Here is a 6,834-nt window from a genome sequence, read left to right as displayed (position 1 = left end):
AATCACTTCTCAGTCATTGTTACTATGCAGTTACTGGTCTGTGTTCTACCCCTGTTCTCACAGAGATGCATCCCTATTCATGGACATTTGAAGGTATCTCTGCCCCTATTCTGGGTCTTTTTCAGAATTTTCAGTTATTTCTCACATGACCTCATTTAACATTACCTCTCTACCCTGTTCACTCTCCTCAGATTGTGGTTCAGTGTGTCCATAGCCCTTTGAAGAGTGTGGCACTCTTACAGAATATAAGATTCTAGCATGTTCTGACCAAGGCAGAGAGCAGCAAAACTATAACTTCCTCATTTTGAGTTGCTGTATACATGTACTTATGCAGCCAAAGATCACATTAGCTTTTTCAGCCACTTCACCCAGTTGATACACACTGACCCTATTTTCTACTAAAATTTTAATTTCTTATATAAAAAGTGTTTTTATATAAATGTAATTGCTAAGCCATGTCTCTTTCACAGGGGTAGGATTTTTTGGTTTCAAAAGAAGACTCTTATATCTACAGATTTTTAATATGTTCTTTTTGATTCCGTATTTTCAATCTAAAAGAAAGGGTTACTATACTTTTGGGGCTCTTCTGCTACTTAAGAGTGGTTAATATAATTTACTTTACACACAAGGAGAATGATTAAGACTCATCCATTAGTGTAAATTTCTTTTGGCCCAGAGTACGCAAGAAAATCTACTAATACTACAGATATTTACTAAGCTGCTATTGAGGATTTTTTTTTTCTATTTTTGAAAAGTTGAAAAAAAAAAAAAAAAAGACAAAACACCAGCACATCCTCCCTTGGCATAGAGACTCACACCACTCGCTGTCTCAGCCCAAATTTCTTTGACCTTTTCTTCTTTGTGGCAGAAGTTTCTGTGTGTGTGTTGCCACATCATGTGGGTTTGGGGGAGGACAAGAAAGAAGACAAAAGATGTGGTGGAAAAAGCAGGTGGACACCGCAGACACCACTTGAGGCAGAATTTGGACCCAGCAGTGGCTGAACTGGATGACCCTGAAGGCTCCTTGCAAACCTGTGATTCGAAGACTCCGTGTCATAAGTAAGTGGATTCCAGCTCCAGAAGTCTCAGCATACCAACCTGGGAAATGGGAACATTCTAAAATTTTAAATACTTGTTCTAAGTGCTCTTTCTTCAAATCAAAAATGACATTCTTCCTACTTAATAGTTCATCTGTGATCACTACTCCTCTTTACTATGAGATCCTGGCTCTGGAGCCTAATCCACCAATGTCTCTCATCTTCTCTACTCCAGTCAATCTTTGATGATGATTTGATGCATTGGGTTTTGTTCTGTAATAATAGCAGCAACCGTAACAGCGATACTAATAACTAATACTGATGGAGAACATACTGTGTGTAAGGAACATATTACATGGTACTATCAACCGCATGGTATAGAAGAGGAAACAGAGACAGAGAAAATTTAAGTAATTTGCCCAGGGTCATGTAGTGGCAGAACTAGTTAAATATACACTGTGACTGTAGAAGGCAGAGTCCCTTTCACCAGGGAGGAACGGCTTTGCCATTTGCCACCCTGAGAGGCTATGGGCTTAGCTGCTAAGCTCTCAGAGTCAAGTCTCAAGCCACACATGTCACCTATACCTTTTTGTGGACACTTATCACTAATTCATCTGACTCTGACATATCGTGCTTCAGCTTAGTGTCTATTAACCTAGTGTTTGGTAATAAGCTGAAATGGTATTTGGGTGTCATTTCAAATTGATGGGCAGGAAGTGCTGGGCCCCACTGGAATTAGTGGCACTTGGGGAACACAAGGAGACATCCTGGAGCATTTTAACATGATGACTCTAAAAAAATATTCCTTACAGAGCCAAGGTCACTCATCCTTTTAGCTGAACTGGGCTGAGGGTGGGGAAACCCCAAGAAACACAACAGTCCAATCACCTCCTGCCATAGCCCACATGCACAGCTGACTTCTGAGAACTGACTTGAACTCATCGAGGTTTCACCTCGATCGAGCTGCTGGACGACATCCGGCACCACCCCAACCACTAATCTCAGATCTCGTAGCAGCCCAGATCCCTTGGAACCCAAAATAGTCCTGCCTTGAGCTCTTTTCACTTCTTATCACTTGAGCAAGAGCCTGTGTGAGGAGGGCGTCTGTCAGCCGCCAGCTGCTGGTTTGCCGAGAAGTGAGTAGATGGGTGGCCGATCACATTCAATCGGGCACCATCTATCTCAGCAGCCTGAACGCTCCCATGTTTCCAGCCACCTCCACCTCTGCCGATCTCCTCTTATCCAAGAGTCCACTGGACTTTCTCAAATTCACTTGCACATGTGATGTTTTCCCAGGGCTTAAAATGGAATGAAATCCCCTTTAATCCCAACCCTTCTCCACTTTATTTTGTTTCTTAACATTTTCCTTTTGTAGAAACGCATTGAGGCTAATCCCCAAGACCCTGAGAGAGATACCCACAAGAATGGCTTTTTGACTCTGCTAGAGGATCTTTTAGCCTGCCTGAAAAGCTTGCATATCCTCCGATCACAGCTCCTGGTGTCTTCATCCCTTGGCCTCAGTTAGAGATGTGGCTGCCATAAAGTGGATTACTCCTGAATAAGGGCACAGTGTCTCCTGTGATAGCAGCCCTTCTATCACGACAGCTGTGGGACCCACAGCCTGAGAACACTTTGCTTGAGAGTAGATACAATGTCGGTTTGAGTGAATTCTTATCTAAAGAAAACTCTCTGGGCTTGCCCACGAACAGTTTACATCTCCAGAAGAAATCAATGAAGAAACACTAACAGAGTATATTGGGATTTCTTATATTTTTTATGATGAAAAACCAATAACGATTTTTATATTACATATGACTAGGTCACCTAAATGAGTGGTTCCTGCCTTATCTGTAGTGTAAGAAAACCACATGGAAAGTCCTCATTCTTTCCCTAACTTCTGCCAAGCCCCTTTTAAATGGTCGCATGCAGCCTTCCTGCACTGTGTTATTGAAAGGGGTTGAAAGGGAGCCATATTTATTCTCTCCAATTCCCATACGCTCTTGCCTCAAGGCAAGAACAACCAAGGATACGTTCCTCTTTGTTCTGTAGGAGCCAAGGGTTCAGAGTTGAATCTAAATTATACCAAAAGAGATCTTCAAATTCTGAACAAAGTCCATTATATGAGAGTTTGCTCAGAAAGACCAGGTGAGAACCACTATTTTGCAGAGGAACCAAGGGACTGATACAATTCAATTCATTTTGTGAGCAATTGTTAATTGTTTTCTAGGGACAAGCTGTTGTTTCATTTAAGAGGATCTATCTTGCTTTTAAGGCAATTTTGAAGGTGGAGGAGAGAAGGAAGAAAAGGAGAAGACGAAGCAGAGGGGGAGGGGGAGGAGAGATGGAAAGAAGGAAGAAGAGGGGGAGGGGAAGGGAGAGGGGGAGGGGAGCAGGGAGGAACAGGAGGAGAGGAAAGGAGAAGGCAACAATGATGATGATGTCACCAACTGCTAAGAAATCAAAAGGTGGACCTGTTCGTCCTCCCCTTCCTGCTGCCTTCCAGCCACCCCATCTCTACGGTTGTCCCACTTTGATACTCCCCAAGTCAGAAGAACATAAAACAGGAAGACCCTTTTAACTGCCTGCCCCGGCTGTATTCCCAAGCGGCATCCCTCCCTGAAGTATTAGAAGAGAACCCACATTTCCCGGGCTCTGGCACTTTACTGTCTTAGATGCACAGTTTCATTTAATTCTCAAACTTATGATGTAGGCAGTATTATTTTCCTTTGTATTGATTAAGATTAAGAAGTTGAGAAACTTGCCCAAGATCACATGGCTAACAAGCGAGGAGCCGGCATTCAAATCCGCGTATCTGGATTGCCACACCTAGCCTTGTCCCATCATCTCTTGTGCACTTTATCTCTGTTCTGCCAGGAGATTGATCCAGATTGATCTTCCAACCTGCTCAGGCTATTGGTACACCTTGTCCCCCGATTGGAGCTTCCCCTCCCTAGGTGGTGAGACAGGTCCCAAGCATGCGCATTTTGCTTTTGCAGGTCACTTTTCCCGAAACAACGTGGCTATGCACTTACGTTTCTCACCACCTAACAGAAGACCGATCATCCCTGAGGGGTAAAAGCTAACCTCACAGCTCACCGGATATACTGTCACCGCACAGATCAAAGAACTCGTCACTGAAAAAAGCAGATAATGTATTTCCCCCCCGCTATCTGAAAGCAGAGCGTTCCCATGAAACCTTTCGTAAGGAAAAATGACGTAAAGCAAATAAACGATTATAAATAATCCTTTAATTAATTAATTTTTACCATTAATTCATATGGAAAAAAATTTTGAGCATTCCCAGACCCAAAAAGTAACCTTTCTTAGGCTTCTCTGGAAAATACCTTAGGACACATCTTGCTAATGGATGCACAAAATAAATCGAGATAATGCACCGATGCTCACAGACACAGCTCAGAGCTGAGCGGGGTTCCGGGGCAAAGAGCTTGGCTGGGCCGCTTTTGCTGCTTGTGATGCGTGCTGCCTCTGTAAGGCTCACTGCAAAACAAATTCTGAATTCTATTTTTGCTTTTCACCTTTTTTTGTAAAAGCAAAAATCCCATTCAAATTTCTTTCAGTTAGAGAAAGCAGACAGTAACAGAGGTCTTTTGTACAAGCAAAGTGGCGTAATGCAAACTGAAAAATCAGGGGCTACCTGGGGACAAATATGGGAAACTGATAAAGACAGCTTTCATCTGATTTGACGATATTGGTTTAAAATATCCCTGCTTTAGTTTCTGATCAGGTCAGAAAACGCTATCATGCATGATTGGTATTTTGAATGGTGAGTTTGAGGTGCCTTTTTTATGAAGTAGGAGACTCTCTTCCTGGGTATTCGTGAATCCTTCAACTGAGATGAAAGAAAATCTCCCCAAATTGTTGAATGTGATGTGGTATTTTTTAAGAGGAGGGTGTCAGGGAGAGGATATACCATCATGATCCATATTAAGGAGAGGGAAAAGGGGTTGAAGACAGAGGAAGGAAATTTACTGAATGCTGACAGTGCCAGCCACGTAGTGTGACACTGGCTAACTTTATTTTCTTCAACCGTCTCGACAATTCTGCAAGGTAGAAACATTCTACACACAGCACCCCCACCAACCCCACCACCCCCACCACCCCCACCACCAAAACTCAAGAAGCAATGCTTTGTCTCGGCTCCAACACCTGCTGAGTGGTGCAGCCGAGATTCGAACAGGCCACGTCTCCCTGGGCTGTTCTCACTACAGTGCACAATCTCCTAAAAAGCAGCGCTCTATTTTGGTCCTGGGGAGTTAAAGAGTGAGAAAACATAGCCCCGTACTCAAGAGGCTTACAATTTAGTTAGGAGACAAACAGATTTAGAAAGTCAAGAGCATCATATGCTTGCAAAAAGCATGTTCCAACGAAGCTGCAGGAGCTCAAGGAGCCATTGATGACAGGGTCCTAGTGAGGGACGGGGATTTGAGTGAGCCTTAGAAGGAAGCTGATGACTTAGAAACATGGAGAAGAGGCCAGCAGCTGTCCAAGAAAAGGGATCATCCTGAGCTAAGAACACAGATGCTGTATTCAGGGAATGAGGCGGGTGGTAGTGGTAGTGGCCACTATTTCTAGAAGTGCACATGGAAGGAACTGAGAAGTGTCCCTTTGGAAGGCACACAAGGCCCTTGCTCCTCAGAGTGGGGTCTAAACACCAGTGCCATCATCACCATCGGGGAGCATGTTAAAAATGCAGAATCTTGGGCCCTGCACCAGACCCTTGAAATCAGAATCTGCATTTTAACAAGATTCGCCGTGTGATTCGGAGGCATGTTCAAGTCTGACAAGATCTGCCTCAGAGAAGTAGATCTAGTCCTCCCATTTTCCTTCTCTTAGATCCCTAAAGAAGACCGAAGAGGACTATAACTTTTTTCTGCTCTCTGTCCCCTCCTTTCTCTTTCTGTAGAGGCCCAGGTGGCTGTTGGTGACCTCAGGGACTTGAGGGACGTTTCCTTTTTACTGCTTTGCCTACAACCCAACATCCTCTTTCTGTAACTTCTGTGCATCGCTCTCCACTGATCTGTGAATGTCACACTCGAGAATGTGCAGCAAATGCATTTTGTACACACGTATCTACAAAATGGAACAACTCAATTGCCTTCCCAGGAGGCAGCCCCAAACAACCAGCCCATTTGTAAAAGCAACTGACCTGTGCATAATAGAATGTTCTGTGTGAGCATCACCCATTTTGAGCAGTGGGGCTTGAAAGGGCCGTGCTACCCTCAGTGGGACCATTTGGAAACAGAGCACCTCAAGAAGAGAGAGGCGGCTTCAAAGTCCGGGGCCTGCCTTGTGGTTTGCCCAACGTGTTTAATTCTGACTCTTCAGTCCCGTTGATTTTGTTGATCCTCAGGCTTGGGACCAAGATGCTAGGTTTGCGGGGGCGGGGATCTGGGGGGAAAAGAAATGTCGTACACATAAACTGGGGACGTATTTGGTTTCCAGCCTGACACGTAAAGGGCTTGGAAGTCGTCACTCCCTTCTTATACAACAAAAACAAAATTGAACAAACCGAACGTCGAAACTCTTCTTAGATCCTTCAGAGAACTGAGGTCACAGGGCAAACTACTGTCCCCCAAACTAGAGAGACAGACAGATGGATACAGAGACTTTCAGCTTACTAGGAGCAGAAGCTTTTGAAGAGTCCTGTACCAGAGTCAGAGAACCCAGACTATACTTGACAAATTGCTAGAGGCTCTGTGTGGAAAAGATTAAACATGCAAAACTCTTAGGAAGCCCTGTCTGAGGGGGGTTCCCCACATTTTTGTGAGTTTTATCT

At 44.0% G+C, this 6,834-nt stretch overlaps 1 long non-coding RNA gene across 1 annotated transcript; it reads left to right on the top strand.

Annotated features, from left to right (window-relative positions):
- Positions 1-800: 800 nt before the first annotated feature.
- On the top strand, positions 801-4,288 carry LOC114211019 (uncharacterized). Its single transcript, XR_003609631.1, has 2 exons — positions 801-1,059; positions 4,034-4,288. It is a non-coding gene; the product is annotated as an uncharacterized LOC114211019 (long non-coding RNA).
- Positions 4,289-6,834: the final 2,546 nt, after the last annotated feature.

Source organism: Eumetopias jubatus, unplaced genomic scaffold (genome assembly GCF_037043125.1).
Source record: "Eumetopias jubatus isolate StellerSeaLion01/CBP00866 unplaced genomic scaffold, mEumJub1_p1.0 scaffold_8, whole genome shotgun sequence".
Classification (NCBI taxonomy): domain Eukaryota; kingdom Metazoa; phylum Chordata; class Mammalia; order Carnivora; family Otariidae; genus Eumetopias; species Eumetopias jubatus.
This window is presented reverse-complemented; position numbering and strand designations above follow the sequence as displayed.